General features: G+C 35.6%; 1 long non-coding RNA gene across 9 annotated transcripts in view; it reads right to left on the reverse strand.

Moving 5' to 3' along the window:
• LOC106868233 (uncharacterized) overlaps nucleotides 1–19,251 on the reverse strand; it is a 469,773-nt gene that overhangs the window by 287,954 nt on the left and 162,568 nt on the right. For 2 of the 9 annotated variants that reach the window (XR_016237532.1, XR_016237533.1), the window contains one exon: nucleotides 12,523–12,640. The exons of the other annotated variants lie outside the window; for them this stretch is intronic. This is a non-coding gene — a long non-coding RNA (uncharacterized LOC106868233). The remainder of the gene's footprint in view (nucleotides 1–12,522; nucleotides 12,641–19,251) is intronic. 9 annotated transcript variants of the gene reach the window in all.

Genomic DNA, 19,251 nt, shown 5'->3' on the forward strand with positions numbered 1-19,251 from the left:
CCTCTTTTTACACGAGAACATTACTGTGTGATACACGATCCCTATTGATCGGCCTTTCCTTTTCTTTTTTTTTCGATCCCTTTTGATCGAACTGCCCCTTTTTCCCTTCCTACGATCCCTTTTGATCGACACCACCAATTTTTTTTTTTTTTTTTTTTTTTTTTTTTTCTTCCTTCCCCCTCCCAAAAAGAAAAGCTCTACATTGTATTTGTCCCATCTTCGTTGAGCCCTGTGTGGCTAATAAAAGAAATGTATCTATTTATCTATTTATCTATCTATTTATCTATTTATCTATCTATTTATCTATTTATCTATCTATTTATCTATTTATCTATCTAACTATCTATTTATCTATCTATCTATTTATCTATCTATTTATCTATATATCTATCTATCTATCTATCTATCTATCTATCTATCTATCTATCTATCTATCTATCTACCATTGTTTTTACCTCCTCAATCTTTCACTCAATACACAAGTAATCTAGACATTTCAGAAGCACTCTCCACTTCATTTCAACTCCATTGAATCATTACAGAAAAACAGTTAAATCATCATTTTCTTGAAGCAATTTCAGAGTACATTTTACTATTGAAAAGTTTGTCATGAATGAAGGTGTAAATTTCACAAAGTGAAGTAAGCGTCGCAGTGGCAGCGCTCTATCACTCTCTTTGTCTGTCTGTCTGTCTGTCTGTCTGTCTGTCTGTCTGTCTGTCTGTCTGTCTGTATGTATGTATGTATGTATGTACGTATGTATATATGTATGTACGTATGTATGTATGTATGTACGTATGTATGTATGTATGTATGTATGTATGTATGTATGTATGTATGTCATTGACCAGTTTTATTTCAAGATTTCTTGCCAAAAGAGAAAGAGCCGGTTTCTAACCTACATTCAAGGCTTCTTCATTAGAATTTCAACATCAACAACAGGGTATTTTTGTATGTATGTATGTATGTATATGGCAGATTTGTATGTTTTGCTTTATGTATATATTCTCATGCATATAGCTGCATATCTAGACATGCTCATATCTATTTAAATGATAAACTTCTGGTAAGTTTTACAGATTTTTATAGTTCCAGTAATGGATTGGCTATGTAGTCTTCCAATTTGCTTTCTACTTTCTGGTTCTGAGAAGTCTAATTTCTCAAGATTGGTATGTAGACAGTTTGTTACATATCCCAGGGCCCATTTTGTTGCTATGATATACTACAGAATACACTTATAAATAAATTATTTTAAATTAATTCAGTGCCATCAACTGCTTCTTTTTTTCTATAGCCTTATCTTTGGCAGTACTAATATAGCAGTGGATTAATTGGATGTTAATACGAGATGACTTGCAATATCTGTTTCGGTTCTGTACATACTTGCCTCTTGTCATCTCAAAATAAAAATCCTGCTCTTCCGAATCAGGCAAAATTAGTAATAAGCTTGGGAAGTCCGTTAACAAGTACCCAAGTATTTCAGCTGATCCATTCTTCCCGAGCGTTAAACTAATACACCTACTTGTCGTTCCTACATCTGACTTTGTCTTTTGCTTTCTGTAAATTTGAACTATGTGTGTATGTATGTGTGTGTGTGTGTGTGTGTGTGTGTGTGTGTGTGTGTGCGTGCGTGCGCGTATGTATGCGTGTGCGTGCACGCATTTGTAAATTAAGGAAACTCTACAGAAATTGAGTTTCAGATAGATCTTAGAAGAAAGGACCCATAAATGTTTGTGCAGTTTCACGGCAGTCTGATAACATATGAACGAGGATCAGGGGCAATGATCGTTAAAAGAATGCTACAAGAGAGAGAGAGAGAGAGACAGAGAGACAGAGAAAGTGAGATGAAACAACATATTTGCGCGTGAATCGTTGCCAATCGGTAGAATAGCCTTTAAATTGTTTATGCAGTTTAAGATATTTGTAACATAAACATCAATCTCAGTTATTTCAGCAGAACTCTAATATGGGTCACACTCGAGCTTTGTAGAAGGCTGCATAAGATTGTATACTCTCAGCTGTAGCTTTTGCAATACTGTATTTGTGAGGCAGCCATTGAATGCTCATAGGAGATTATGTAGTTCATCTGTAGTGGGAATATAGTATTGTGAGTCTGTTTGAGATGTAATAATTGTGTCTTCGTGCTGTTGAAGAAAACTTGGTGGCCATATCTGTCTGCATCTGAAGATGTTTTCCTAGTTCATGTTCATGACTGTGATGCAAAGCAATGCGTGCGTGTATACACACGTATCGTATACATATATTCACAAATACATATATATATCTATGAATATTTATATGCGTTGTGCGTGTGTGTGTATGAAGATGCTTATACATTTATTTGAGTGTACATGCATCTATATGAGATATAGATATTTTTGATACCATGCATAACACTCACACGCACGCACGCGTGCACTCACACTCACACTCATACACATACACATGCGCACTCAAATACCCACACATATTCACACACATTCTATCTCTCTCTCTCTCTCTCACTCTCTTAGTAGAGTCATAACTCTTAATGGTAGCTAGCTAGATCGTGTGTGTGTGCGTGCGTGCGTGTGTGTGTGTGTGTGTCTGTGTGTATGAAGATGCTTATACATTTAACTGGAAGAGAGAAAAAAGAGAGAAAACAGTGAAGTCTTGTAAAAAGATTGACAAACAGGACATTAAATCAGTAATTTACAAAATTTAGGTTGGAAAAAGAAAAGGTGGTTGACATCTGGTTGTTGTTTCTGTTTTTGCTGTTATTTTATAACCCCAGGCTCACTCTGAATAATTAGACTTATGGCCAAAGGTACTGCTGACTTGTACATGCTAGATTTTATGGTTTATCTAGAACTTCAGTATCTTATGTGTTCTCTGCTTTTACTTTTGACGGCAGTGCAATTTGAGGAAGTCTTGCTTGTTCTTTCCAGCATGTTGTGCAACCGCATAGAGGCTTTCTCGTTGATTCGGTTGACATCTGGTTGCCATTGGTGGTGTTATGAGACAGAGATATGCTACGGTGTGAATAATGTAGTTATATACAGACGATAATGATAGTGGTATAGCTAGGAAGAGATCTTGACAGAGAAGGCGTGAGATGGAAGGGAAGAAGGCGTAAAAAAAAAGGAAAATATCAGATAAATAAAAAAAAAGTGAAAAAGAAGGGCGAAATGAAGAATGAAGCAAAAAATAAAAACAGGAGAGAGAGAAAAAAAGGTGTGTGTGTGGAAAGGAAAGTAGAGAAAGAGGAAATATTAAAATAAAAGAAACTGTGAACGATGAAAAAAGAAAGAAACTTAGCGTATAGATATATATATATTAATAAAAGAAAAAGAAATACAATATGAAGAAATGGAGAAGAAAAAGAATGAATAAATGCAGAACCAATGGGAGAAAGATACAAAAAAAGAAAAAGAAAAGAAGAATATGAAAGAAATGAGAAGGAAAGATGAACAGAAATATAGAAAGAAAAACGGGAAGAGAATACGAAGGAAAGGGCAAAGAATAAGGGAGAAGGATAAGAACATTGAAAGGAAAGAGAGAAAAATAAAAATGAGTGATGAGGAAGAATCAAGAGAAGAGAAATTGAGGATACTTAGCATTGAAAGTGGGGGGAAAGAGTGAATGTCTGCAAGGATGAACCATAGAGAGAAAGCTTTTAAAGAAAGAAGGAAATGAAGAGGAAAGAAAAATATGAGCGCACACAGGCGTGTTCCTTATAAGTCAATAGTTTATACATGTGGATACATACATGCCTTCATATTCATGTATAAGTGCTTATGTGTATACGAATGCACATGTGTGTGTGTGTGTGTGTGTCTCTCTCTCTCTCTATCTGTAATTAAACAGATGTCTTAATATGTTTTATTCATTTTACTTCACGAAAAGCTAAAATGGTTTCCTGATAAGACGATTCCCTCCCTTGCAGAAGAAATGAACAACCAACTCCCATAAAGCTTTGCTTTACTACAAAAGATTCTAACAGAACTACTGTGAATCTCCAATATACATGACGTTGAGCATAAATTTACTCATGAAGGTGACTAAATCGTTTTCCAAACCTGTATGTAGAAAAACATATGCAAGCATATCACTTGAAATGGCTAGCATTGTCCAGTGATAGCACCACTGAAGAATGGTGTACAATATAGTTGCAGTTGTAATTGAATAAACATCTGCTTTAGTTATTTTCACAGGGAAGAAATTAATTTTGAAGTGTTCTGAAAAATATTTCGAAATTTTAACTGTTGCTCAAAGAAGAGGAGGTAAAACACTGCTGTCTCTGTTCTTTTTTCCCTCTTTGCCAACTTAAGGCTGGAGAAGGACACTATTCGAGACGTTGAACACCAATTCCTACGGCAATGTCACTGTACTCTTACCGCCTTTCCATAAAGAAGTGGCAGGGATCTAGTTCAAAACGGGGGCACCAGTATTTTCTTAACGAAACACTTTGAAACTTGGGAAACTGGTAGAATGTGTCATATAAAACATCTTTTTCTCTTAGTCTTCTTAAGAAAAATTATTATATTGCAATTTATTTCATGTTAAAGTTGTCGTATTTCTGTAATTTCAACCACTGACTGACGTCCATTCAGCCGAAAACATTAAGTGCTGACTTCGTAAACAAACGATTCTCAAACGATTCTGGCGGTGATAAAATTATTATTTCCTTGTCAAAAATGGCTGAAGCATATTGGCAGTAGCTAATAAACCTTTCTATTATAGGCACAAGGCCAGGTTTTTGAGGGAAGGAGCAAGTCAATTAGGGTTAGGGAAAACGAACACACGTGTGTTGCCTCTCTGCAAAATGTCAGAAGTAATGGAGATTAAATACGCTTTACACAGCTTAAACTGCCAAAGGAGTAACTATAAACAGCTGAATACTTGTCAATGATTGGTTGAAATTATCGAAATAAGACAATTTTTTACATGAAATTAATTCGAATACAAAAATTTTTTTGTGTTCTATAACACAAAATAGATAAGTATACAAAGTTTGAAAGTCTTTCGGTACCAAAGACACTACATAAAACATAAATGAAAACTGGTGCCCCAGTTTTGAACTAGATCCGATATGTTTTATCCCTTTCACTTCACTTTACATTGAACTACGCAATATTTAGTTACGTTTCTTGGCGTTCTGAAAACAAATCTCACTGAAGCCGACTTCTTTCATTCTTCCGTCCAAACTTGATAAAATTATTAACTTTCAGGTAATGGAGTTGATCTAATCTACAACGCTCTCCTAAAATTATTCTTGTTTTGTTGATGTTATTATATATCTCCTCCATACCTTGTTTTATTAATATACTGAGAGAGCAAATTTTGGTTCCTTTTGAGTATATACAAAAGCTATATTTTACAGGAGAGAATTACTGGGGAATTATGTATAATCTTAATCTTTTTGTTTGCAAAACATTAACATAGTATATGAAATGTAATCGATTTATATGGGAATTGAAACCTCTATGCTGCATGCTACTGAGGAAAACTTTTTTGTGGCCTTTAACTTGCCTGCATTTTAGCTAAGGATGAAGTTGTGAATAGTACATCAACGAAATATTAACAATATGAGTACGTCAACATAGTTTTATTTCATGAAAACTGAAAACATAATGTCTGCTTTGACTTGAAATAAACACTTATTAGTTTCGTGTACAGCGTTCTCCACACGAAAAGTTAAAAATAACTCGTGTATCAAGTTAGCAAGTAATTTTTCAGAAATTCTCTCTCTCACTTTTTCTTCTTCTCTTTGACCTCTCATACACACATACTGACCATATAACTAATTATTGATCTCTAACATAGATACTTTAAGAGAAGATGCAGTTGATTCAAGTTGTACTTTAATTAGTATTTATTTTATCAACCTCAGAAGAATAAAAAGTAAAACTGACCCAACAGGATCCAAACTCAGGGCGTAACTAAATACGACAAGGTATTTTGTCGGACAACCATTTATATGTACAGTTATGGGCAATTATTATTAACACGGCAAAATGCAGCGAACCGGCAGAATCGTTAGCACGCCAGACAAAATGATAAGCGGCGTTTCGTCCGTCTTTACGTTCTGAGTTGAAATGCCACCGAGGTCGACTTTGCCTTCCATCCCTCGGACCTCGATAAAATAAGTACCAGTCGAGTACTGTGGTCGATGTAATTGTCAATCCTCACCTTCAAAATTTCAGGCCTTATGCCTATAGTAGAAAGGTTCATTATCACTGCAAAGCGGAAGATTAGCAGAATTGATAGAACATCGAATAAAATTTAACTATTTTCTTTTACATGATGAGTTCAAATTCTGCCGGAACTGACTTAGCCTCTCATTCTTCAGGAATTGATCAGATATGAACCGTTTAAATATTCTCTTAATATAATCGTCTTCTCTCACCGCAATAAATTGCGGCCTTGCCGCTAGATTATAAATCATTATTAGCTCAGCCATGTCACAGATAACAGGCCTTTTGATTTGTGCCTCTTCTTTCATACAATCATCACTCTGCCCTATTCTATTATTATTAGCATTGTTATGTCATTGAAGACTAGGATTCACTTGTGCCATCTTATTGGCAATAACATCGCTTCATTCTTTCTGTGTCTCCCTTTTAGCAGTTAAAGCTTAATAGAGATCATTTTAAAACAAAATTTTTTTATGCCGGAATATGAAGAAATTATTACAAGTGAGCGATGTCAATTGTCTCAGCCAACCATTACGCGACCTACGTATTTGGAATAGACAGCTAGCGATACTCTGTTTATCGGATGTATGTGTGTGCGTAATTATGTTGATTAAATTTTTTTGTTATTCCAGAATATGCAAGTTAACATGTTAACTTTCCTCAGCCAATAAACCAATCGCAAATGTAACCAAACTGTTAATAATAAACAGATTGTGTATACGTGCATACATGTACGTGTATACATACGTATGTTTGTGCGTATATACGTGTGTGTTTATGCTGATTAAAGCTTTTGTTTTTCCAGAATATGTAAAAAGGCATTGCAAGTAAGACGTGTCAACTGTTTCACCCATCTACAAATGTAGCCAAAGTGTTTATAATAAACAGATTATGTCTGTCTGGGTGTCTGTATGTATGTATTTTGTACGTACATACGTGCGTATGTATGTATGTATGTATGTGTGTTTGTATGTATGAGTATGTTGGATGGAGGGATATAAGAGACTTGCAAAATAGCTCCACCACCGTCACCACCATATCACGCAAATCTCTCTGATGTTTACATTAAACCAAACTGTTTTTTTAATTTTATTTTTATATATATACATTTTATTCATATAACTTAGTGAAACCAGATGTGTGAGTCAATTGTTTCAAGATTCAACTCCTTGCTGAAACGCAAATGTCAAGCAATTGTGTCGAATATTTTTTTTAGCTATTATCCCTCTGTCTGCAAAACTGACCCCCATATCTCACGGAATACATGTTTGTATGCATCCATATGCCTTGCTGTCTGTTTCCCTGCTTGCATGTCTGTCTGTCTGGTTGTCTGTCTGGTTGTCTGTCTGCATGTCTGTCTGTCTGCCTGTCTGTTTTGCATGCTATGTATTTGTGTCACTGTAATGTCTGCACGTGCATGTTTCATAGTTTAACTACATATCTGTCCCTACAACTAAAATGGGGATTTCACTTCATTAGAACTTTTGGATCTTTTTCAGTTTAAATAATTTCTACAGATCTTATTGAAAATTTCTTCAGGCTGTGTGGTGAGTAGCTTGCTTACCAACCACATGGTTCCGGGTTCAGTCCCACTGCGTGGTATCTTGGGCAAGTGTCTTCTACTATAGCCTCGGGCTGACCAAAGCCTTGTGAGTGGATTTGGTAGACGGAAACTGAAAGAAGCCCGTCGTATATATGTATATGTGTGTGTATGTGTTTGTGTGTTTGTGTTTGTCCCCCCCCCCCAACATCGCTTGACAACCGATGCTGATGTGTTTACGTCCCCGTAACTTAGCGGTTCGGCAAAAGGGACCGATAGAATAAGTACTAGGCATCCAAAGAATAAGTCCTGGGGTCGACTTGCTCGACTAATGGCGGTGCTCCAGCATGGCCACAGTCAAAAAGACTGAAACAAGTAAAAGAGTAAAAGAGAGATGCTGTTTTTCATGCCAGTTTTGAAACTCTCAACTATTTCATTTATATTTTTGAAATTAATGATAATGTTACGACTTTTAAAGAATGAAGTTTTTTTTATTATTTTAGGCAAATAGATCAAACTTTTTTTTACGCCGATACGATGTAATGGAAAGAGTCATTTTTTTGTTGTTGTTTTCGAAACGCAACTGTAATGATTACAAAAAATTATCTTTTGAGAAATTAATAAGAAAACCTACACAACCTTTAAAGAATAAAATTTTGAATGAAAGAAAACAACAAATCAGTGTTTGCTATGAAATTTTGCAATACACTACAAACACAAACTGTAACCATAATCCTATATCCTAACCCTAATACAAAACATTACACGCTAACTTCTATCCCTGACTCTAACCGTCCTAAATCTAATCCTTATCCTTGTCCCTAACCCTAAACTCTAAACGTAACGTTGAACCCTTGGCCTGCTAGACGGGAAGTCGAAAAAGGATCAAGCGGCTAAACTTATAGAAATTCCCAATCTTTAAAGTCTAGTATATATTTTATTATTGATTTCTTCAAAAAGTGGTCTGATTTTCGTAACTGGCATGGAAAACTTACTCTTTTACTTGTTTCAGTCATTTGACTGTGGCCATGCTGGAGCACCGCCTTTAGTCGAGCAAATCGAACCCAGGACTTATTCTTTATAAGCCTAGTACTTATTCTATCGGTCCCTTTTGCCGAACCGCTAAGTTACGGGGACGTAAACATACCAGCGTCAGTTGTCAAGCGATGTTGGGCGGGGACAATAGGTTTCCAATCACATCAAAGTTTTCAATTGCTTCGGCATCCTTCCTATGACCTGTATATACTTCTGATTTTTTAAATATAGCCATTCTCACTATCACAAACAAGAGAGGTTTTGATTCCTCACTTTATCCGTCTGTCTCTGATATACTGTTTTATAGACGGAGTTTGTTTGTCGGAATCATTCCCTCGTCAAATGACAAATTGCTTCTCGGTGTGTAATGCAACTTGAATTTTTCTAGCAAGTGATTGAACACGGGACTGGATTTGTAAATCTTGTCAGATTTGTCTAGTTCTGGGTCTAGTTCATTTACACTATGTAGTATAGACCATATTGCTAAAAATCTATCTCTTGCAAAAACTTGTGCAAATCCAAGTGTGAGAGTCAAGAAATTTTCCTTATCTCGCCAATATTGTTCATAGTTGTCCTTGTGAATAAGTATTTCCAGCCAAAAAAATGCACTTATCTTTGATATTGCCAAGGCCTGAAAACTAAAGGATTCTGCACAATAATTTGAGGGCTTTGCTTCTCTGGCATGTTCTGCCTGCCTATTAGCTTCATCGACAAAGAGCTGCCACAAAACATCATCCCAGAATAAAGTGAAACAGTCAGCAGGGCTGCTCTCATTATTCATTGAATCTGGTATATTTTGGGGGCTGGGTGTTTCTTTAGGATTGGATTGTTTTTCAGTTGTACCATCTAATGTCTCTTGTCCACTGACGCTGATCAGACAGTGGCTGAGAAATCCGTCGCACATCTTGACCACGTCCTCTACTGCAGCCACGCCCCCTAACAGGTTGTAAAACATCACCACCTGGGTCATGATTATCAAAAGAGTCACTATCATTTTTATTTTCACCTTCGTTTGCACTCGTGTTATTCTTGTTACTTGTACTGTTGACAGCATCATCTTCACTCTCTTCGCTTTCGAAATCACTGTTATTTTCATAATCAGACTCTCCATTCTTATCATCAGAATCCGACATAATCATTCGTAATGGTTGCTCGGTTCTCATTTTCTTACCGTTCATGTTTATAGCAAAAGAAATAATCAAAATTCTGCAATTTAAGTCTAAAAAATTCTGGAAGCTTCCCCCCGGAAGTTCGGCCGTAAATAGAAGCCTAAACTGTGATGTAAAACGGTCATTTATTGGTTAAATAGTTAGCGGCCTAGTGGGTGTATATACCATACACAGGCTGAAAAACCGGCCTGGCGGGTTCAAAGGGTTAACTATGAAAAGTATAAAGCTTTATTTAATTTATTCGAAATGTTACTTTTATTTGCCATATATTTCAGATATTAAGTACGCCACTTAACCCTGGCTCTATTCAGCGTGCCATATACCTGGGTAGGTTACGAAATATATGAAAAGCGAAAACAGTTATACACGAAAAGAAATACGAGGAGAATATGTTCAACCAATTATTATCAGCTATTAATGCTGATGAAAATAAGAATAATCATTTAAAAAACACTTTTACCCCTTTTTTCTTCACCTTTCTAGTTACTTGAACACCACCACCATCACAAAAAAATACCCTAGCCACTAAGCCACGCGCCAATACACACACACACACTTATGTACATATATATATGTGTGTGTGTGTGTGTGTGTGTGTGTATAAAATATAAACTTATACTTAGATTGTGTGCACACACATGCTCGTACACACATTTATACAATATAGAGTATATGCAATATATAAATAATATATATATGTATAATCTATCTGTCTGTCTATCTATCTATCTGTCTGTCTGTCTGTCTATTATGTAATATCAAATTCCGCCGAGGTCGATCTAATTGACTGGCCTCCTTCCCCAAAATTTCGGGCCTTGTGCCTGGAGTAGAAAAGAATATATAATATATATGACATATACCGTATTTTAACGTGTATATGGAACCTTTTTTTGTCAAAAATTAGGTAAAAAAATATGGGTGTTTCTTATACATGGATAGTATTATGATCCCTTACAAAACCTTTTATCCAAATTTTAAGTCCCCCAAATTAGGGGGTTTCTTATACACGAGGGTTCCTTATACACGTTAAAATACGGTATATTATATATATATATAATATATAAAACATATATATTTATAATATATATATAACATATATTATATAATATCTTTTATCTTTGTTTCAATAATTAGACTGTGGCCATGCTGGAGCACCGCATTGTAGTACTTTAGTCGAACGAATCGACTCATTTAAAAAAAAAACCTGATGCTTATTCTATCGGTCTCTGTTGCCAAACCACCACGCATTGGGACTGAACCTGAAACTTTATGGTTGAAAAGAAAACTTTTTACAACTCAGCCACGCTTCCGAGCAATATAGCTGCGGGGTCAATCCCACTGCATTGCTCCTTAGGCAAATCTCTTCTACTATAGCCTCGGGCCATCCAAAGCCCTGCGAATGGATTATAATATATATATGATTGATTGATTGTGTGTGTGTGTGTGTTTTTGTGTTCTTAGCAGTTCGGCAAAAGAGACGGTAGAATAAGTACCGGGCTTAAAAGATAAGTGGGGTCGATTCTTTCGACTAAAATTCTTCAAGAGGGTGCCCCAGCATGGCCGCAATCTTAATAACTGAAACAAGTAATAGATAAAAGATCAGATATATAATACATTATATATATTAAGTATATGATATAGAAAATTTATAATATACATTATATGATATAAAATATAATATAATATAATATAATTATATATATATATATATATACATATATATATATATATATATATATATATATATATATATATATATACACACACACACATATATATATATATATATATATATATATATATATATATATATATAATGAGAGAGAGAGAGAGAGAGAGAGAGAGAGAGAGAGAGAGAGATTATTTTATTTCTTTCAGGAGGACAAAAAAATAACATTATGCAACCTATCATAAATGAACCAAATTCGTTCTGTGTCTCGCCTGCTTTCGTAAATAACCATGAAAAATTACGACAACACTAATAATGAAGGCTTTACATTTGACTGCAACGATTGAGTCGGCAAACAATAAAGGAGAAACAAGCAGGCATCAGAGACAAGATGGGAGGAGAGCGTGCAAGTATATATGTTCGGGAACAGTAGGAGGAGGTGAAAGGTTGTAAGGAGGGCGTTGAGAGTGATAAGACATTTGCAGGAGTAGAAGGATGAAATAGGGTCGGGGTGGTGTTCGCATGCATTTGAGAACGGGTGACGATGAGTGAGGAGAAAAAGAAAAAAGAATTAGAAGAGTAAGAGAGAGCATGAGAGGGGGAGTGAGAGAGTAAGGGCAAGAGAGAGGGAGAGAATTGGAATACATGTTGGATGTGGGGGGAAGGAATTGGAAATTGAGTGCGCCAGAGGAGATGAAGGAACAAGGAAAGAGGGGAATGGAGGAACCGAAGGAGACGAAGTTGGTGGTAAGGGAAGATGAGAGCGCTATCAAATGGAAATAAGGTCAAATTGAGCTTGCTGTATAGAATCCAGCTGAAACAACGACATCATACCAGACTGTGCGGAATTTATCGATCTTGGACGGGGGTCGGACGGAAGTAGACAAAGGTAGTGCAAGCCTAGAGAGAGAGAGAGTGGGTGAGACGGAACGTACTTGTGAAGGAATATCTTGTCTGTGAATGCTGTTTGGAATTCCAATAGAAATTATTCCATGCTCTAAAGTATTTCTGTCTTACACTGCCCAGTCTGCGGCTAATTTATCTTTTTTATCTCTAAAAATGGAGAAAAAAAAAAAAAAGGAGTTTCACTTTCAGATGAAATTTCGCACCCCATCAAAAAAAAAAAAAAATCAAAGGAATAATGAATCAATCAATATATTATATAAAACTATTTGTTTCTTCTTCCTTTTATTATTATATGTAAAAGTTCTGCATTTTTTAAGGAGAAAGGAAATGATATGTTGCGACATTTAAATCTTTTCTTTTTTTTATTTTAAGCGTGTAATGGAAGTGGAATGGTTTCAACTGACCCATCTTACATAAAAAGTATTCAATATTCTCGCCATCAAGTCGGTAAGTGGCAGAATTATGAACGTGCAGGACAAAATATCTTGCTGTATATATTCACATCTATTTACTTTCAAATACTACAGACATCGATTGTGCATTTCATCCTTTCGATAATAATACAAGTGCACTAGTCAAATGCTGTAATCGAGCTAACCGACTGTTCTGTCCCCTAAATGTGTTTGCCATCTGTCTATATTAGAAATTATCATTAAATTGAAAATAAAGGGTTTGATTAATAATATTGTAGATGTTGTTAGGTCAGTGTGGCGCAGTCAAACTACTGGACTCAGTAAATACGTCCACTGACATACCTCAAATTCAAATAAATCTTACCTTTTTCCCTATGAGGTCGATTAAAATAAAGTAATTATCATGTACCAGATTAGATTCAATGGCTATATTCTATTTCAAACTATATTAGTCCCTGTGCCAATGCAAGAAGCAATTATTGTTAGTGTTAGTTGTGATTTTATTAGCTTAAATTTGCAGCAACCCATTTTTATTTGATGATGAAGAGCATGTTGCCTCCCTCCTTATGGTTGAGGGTCGGTTCGTGTGGGAGTTGTCTCAAGCACAACCACCACACTTCGCCATACACAGTGATCTCGTGCGGTAATCAAACATTCCACCATATTCCCCGCCTTCGCAATTCAGGCCTCAATAACATCGCTCTATCTACGTATTGTCACTTGAAAGTAAGTTTTGTAACCGTCCAACTCGAGGGTGCGGATACAGAGGTTCTGGGCCTTTAGAACTGCGCCAAAATATTGCAGTTTCCACCGTCTGACAAACGTTACCGACTTTCCTTTTCATGCTCGTTTTCTCAAGGGCTGAATCCTTCGTTCTTCAGGTCGCCCGACTTATCCGTGGCGCTCAACTGCAAATATTTCACACAAAAGACAGAACAGCATTCCCAAAACTAGTTTACTAAATGTCGAACATTGCATTTGTGATGTTCGACATTTAGTAAACACGCTTCGGATAAGCGTCATTATTAACGTCATTGCCTGCGTGCATACATACATGCATACATACATACATGCATACATGCATACATACATGCATACATACATGCATACATACATACATACATGCATACATACATACATACATACATACATACGTACATACATACATGCATACATACATACATACATGCATACATACATACATACATACATGCATGCATACATGCATACATACATACATGCATACATACATACATACATACATACATGCATGCATACATACATGCATACATACATACATACATGCATGCATGCATGCATACATACACACATACATACATGCATGCATGCATACATACGTACATACACGCATGCATACATACATACATACATACATACATGCATACATACATACATACATGCATACATACATACATGCGTGCATACATACATGCGTGCATACATACATGCGTGCATACATACATGCATACATGCATGCATACATGCATGCATACATGCATACATGCATGCATACATACATACATACATACATACGTACGTATAATTAAATGCTTGCGTTTCCTGGTTAGATAAAAAAAAAATTACTTAGTGCAAGAAGAGTTTACAGATTTATTGAGAAACTGAAACTTCACAAGTTACAGCTATTAGTTTCACGTTGTTAAGTTATTACTCCTCAGATGATTCTGAAAATTGGTCACCAGATTATAGACTGACTGAAAAAAATTTCAAATTTTAGAAATTTATCAAAATCGGCTGTGTGTGTGTGTGTGTGTGTGTGTGTGTGTGTATGCACGCATGTATACAGACTGATAGACAAACAACTCATTTCTAGATACAAATACAAACAGATAATACCATAATACAACTGAGGTAAAGTACCTCAGAAGACCGTTCTGCATAATAACTATACGCACAGCAGAGTCGCACATAATTTTAAGCAGTTGAAAAACTTCGATTAACTGAGATTAGTTGTTTAAATCTTAATGACTCTTAAAGTGTTTAAAATTTAAAAACAAACAAGAGAGATAACTCAAATAAAGTCAGCTAATTTCGCTTGGAAAATAAAGATGATGCTGATAAGAATGTAATTAAAAATAGCTGACAAACAGGCATAGGGGGAAAAAATTAGACATCTATAACATAAGCTCCTCGAAAAAAAGCATTAGAAATAACGTAGACCAATCAAAATATGGAGACATGTTGGCTGTCATACAGAAAAACACATGGTGACAAAGAGAAAAAAAACAATCATAGTCAGTCCTGAAGGAACAGAGAGAGTGAGAATGTTAGAGGGAGAGAGAGAGAGAGAGAAAGGAGAGACAGAGAGAGGAAAGAGAAAGAGAAGATATGTATGTTTGAGCGAAGAAAAAAAAGGTAAAATAAGGAGTATGTGTGTTAAACGCGAGAGAGAGTTTATATGAATGCATGAGATAAAAATGAGTCCGACATAGACATACAGACAGACAGATAGGCAGGCAGACAGATAAATAGATAGATAGATAGATAGAAAGACAGACCCAGACAAGGGTTAAAAAGAAAAATAGTTGAAAGAGATTGAGAAACGAGTAAAAATGAGTGATAAATTATGCTTATGTGTGCATGTATGCATGTGTATGGATAAAAGAGGGACAAGAAGAGAGAGAGAGAAAGAGAGAGATTGTGAGGGAAAGAGTGTGTCGGTCGGTCGTATGTAAATATAAAATGGAAGAACGGTGTGTATTCATGGTTGGGGTTTTTGGGTGGGTAGTTGTGTGTTATTATAGTGGTTTTATACATGTATATGATGTGGTAAGAGGCGCGTCTTACATAATGCGCGTAGTTACTTCTCTTAATCCCGCCGAGGTTAACTTTGCCTTTCATCCATCCATGTTTGATAAAATAAAATACCTATCAAGTACCCAAGTCGATAAAAACGTCTATTCTCTACCTGTGAATCTCCTTAGCCTTATGCCACTGCAAACACTCTAATGTGTAGGGATAGAACAGTGCATGTGTGATATGTTTATATTCGTTACATGTTCGTGTTGTAATGTGGAACTACGTATGGATATGTGTGCTTCTGCGTGCGTCTTCATGCAATATATTCGATATGTTCGTCTTTATTTTTTGTATATATGTTTATGAAATTTTGGGAGAAGTGATGTGATTACATATGCATAAATTTATGCGTCTGTAATGTGCGTCAATTTGAAATACATTTGTATGTATGTATGTACGTGTGTGTGTGTGTGTGTGTGTGTGTGTTCCTCTGTGTGTGTGTGTGTGTGTGCGTGCGTATGTGCGTGCGCGCGTGTGTAAGCACGTATCTATGTTGTTTATTATTGATTTGGTCAGTAGGAAGGTTGTGCCAAAATTCTTTCGTATGTCTTCCGAGATTTGCAAACTCGACGCTATTGATGTCGAGGAAATTCCAAACTGTCGACATTGTGACGAAGAGAGGACTAAATGTAATGGTTAGTGTTGGGCCTTAGGCCGGACTCCATATTTTTTTACTGTGTATATATGTATATATATATATATATATATATATATATATATATATATAATGTATAAGTCTATATATATAGATATATGTATATGTATGTATGTGTACGTATATGTGTAAAGTGTCTGTTATATTTGTCAAGTACACGCACTAACACACGTTTACTATTGATGCACTTTATTTTTATTGGTGTTGTTATAATTTATTTTTACTATTTATACGGTTTATTCAGTATTTTTTCTCAAATACCACATTGCCTTTCCCTCCCACCTCACACTCGCTCTGACTACTTCCTTATCCTCCCCTTCAAGCCTTCTTCTTACGTGCAATGCAGTTACTTCTACACACCATCCTCCCATGCCACTACACTCTTCTATTTTTACACTTCCACATATCCCAACAAATGCCCATCTCTATACACGAATACCCTCCTTTACATGCACATACCTCGCCACCTCTTTTCCCTTCCTCACTTCCCCCTTAGAACCGCATTCCCACCTGACCCAAAACCCTTCCTATTTTTTCCGTTCTCTTTTCTCAATCTTTTTTGTTTTTTGCATATCTTTCTTCTGGTGAAGGACAAACGCCCGAAAAGTTAAGACTCTATTTCTTCTTTTGAAGCTTTAAACTAACACAAAATATGCTAATTTGCTCTCTCCTATATTATTTTCCTTTTGTCGTCATTGCCTTTTTCATTTTTTCGTGTGAGTATATATATATATATATATATATATATATATATATATATATATATATATATATATATATATATATATGGGTACAGGACGTCACCAACAGTAAACAGCATGAAATACGGAAACAAATGAGTTCAATACACAAACAACAAGAGAAAAAATGGAAAACAGGACAAATAACACAAAGAACGACCCTCCATTAGATGTGGGCTGTCTATCTACCCCTCATTTCGAGCATTGAACGACAATACGAAGACAATTGCTCCCATAAGTACCAAAATGAAATTTTGGATTTATGGAGGGTCAAAGGGGAACAAAAACAGGATAGTGGAGATATACAAGGAAACCGAACGAAAACAAACATGGAGGGTCGTTAAACCAGAACGAGGATAAGATAGCGAACGCTGGAGAAATATTTTCTTTGAAAAGAGAAATGATAGCAGAGAAAGATAGAATACGTCCAGTCCATAGGATAGTCCTGATAGAAAAGAAAGATGACCAGGTGAGGAAACGAAAGATGGACGATGGCTACGTGTGAGCAACGAGAAATAGAAAAATAGAAAGAGGGGGAGAGAGAGAGATAGAAAACGGCGAAGGGGATATATATGTATATATATTTTTTTATTCTTTAACGTGTTTCGGTCATTACTCAGCGGCCATATTGGGGCACCGTCTTGAAGAATTTTAGTCGAATGAATCGACCCTAATACATTTTCTTTTTTTAAGTCTGATGCTTATTCCATCGGTTGTCAAGCGGTGGTGGTGGACAAACACACAGACGTACACGCATACATACATACATACATACATACATATGTGTATATATATATATATATATATATATATATATATATGTATTTACATATATACATACATACGTACACACACATACATACATATGTATGTGTGTGTGTGTGTGTGTGTGTGTGTAGAAACAATACATAAATTAGTTATGTGGTAGAATAAATTATAGAAGGTGAGAGATGGGTAGCAAGATAGTTATGCAGATAAACAGCAAGGTAGCATCATTATTTGTAAACGTTCTGACATTCAAACCAATCACTCTCGGTCCTTCCTTTTTAGCGACCTAATATACACACACACACACACCGAGTTATATATGCATACTTATATATATATATATATATATATATATATATATATATATATATATATGTATATATATACACACACACATACACATTCGTGTATGTATAACGCGATCCAAAGAGAGTTGTGGTGGTCTATGTCGGCAAGGCTTATATTTTTTGGAAAAGTAATAAATTAATACACACACACACACACACACACACACACACATGTGCAATGATGATGGAGGATTAACCTTGTTTAGAAATTTGTGTAGTTCTTAATACTTTTTTCTACTTTAGGTACAAGGCCTAAAATTTTTGAACGTAAAGACAGACGAATACCGCAAAGCATTTCGCCCGGTGTGCTAACGTTTCTGCCAGCTCGCCGCCTTCTGTAGTTATTAATATTATTACATATACCTATATGTACACATTTTCATTATTTTGGGGCTAATTTCTGAAAGAAAATCGGCATTTGTTTTATATTTACTGCCGATTAGTTAATACGCACATGCGCGGTTAATTTTTGAGAAATTAAGCATGTAAACTCAAGTCAGGTTCTTTCCTATGACTCGTTGTTTACACGCTACTCCGGAACTCTGCTGACGGAAGCTCCCGAGTTAGATATATTTTTATCTTGCTAAATAGCTTGAAACCATGGTACAGAGTATAGACTGGTAAAAATGTTTTTATTTTTCATTCTCTTTCGAAATTATCCCTATTTTTGTGGTATAGAGTTTTTTGCTGCTCTTTCTAGCGGGTTAGATGTCCTATTATAGGCATCTCTATATTTTAAATGTACACATTTTCATGTTGATTTACGTTCGCATATATTCATAGATCCAAAATATCATTGTTACTAATACCCAGGCTAGAAAGCGAATGAAAGATACATTTATAAAACAGTCCACAAACTTTATCCTCACAATACACAAAGGTTAAAATTTTATAATACTAGCCAGATAACATCAAGAACAATTAACCCCAAGTCAGAAATCCGCTGACCAAATAAACTTTCTACCAATTGACATCCTTTTTTGAACCTTAAAGCACA

This window comes from Octopus bimaculoides, chromosome 20 (genome assembly GCF_046866305.1).
Source record: "Octopus bimaculoides isolate indiv1 chromosome 20, ASM4686630v1, whole genome shotgun sequence".
Taxonomy (NCBI): domain Eukaryota; kingdom Metazoa; phylum Mollusca; class Cephalopoda; order Octopoda; family Octopodidae; genus Octopus; species Octopus bimaculoides.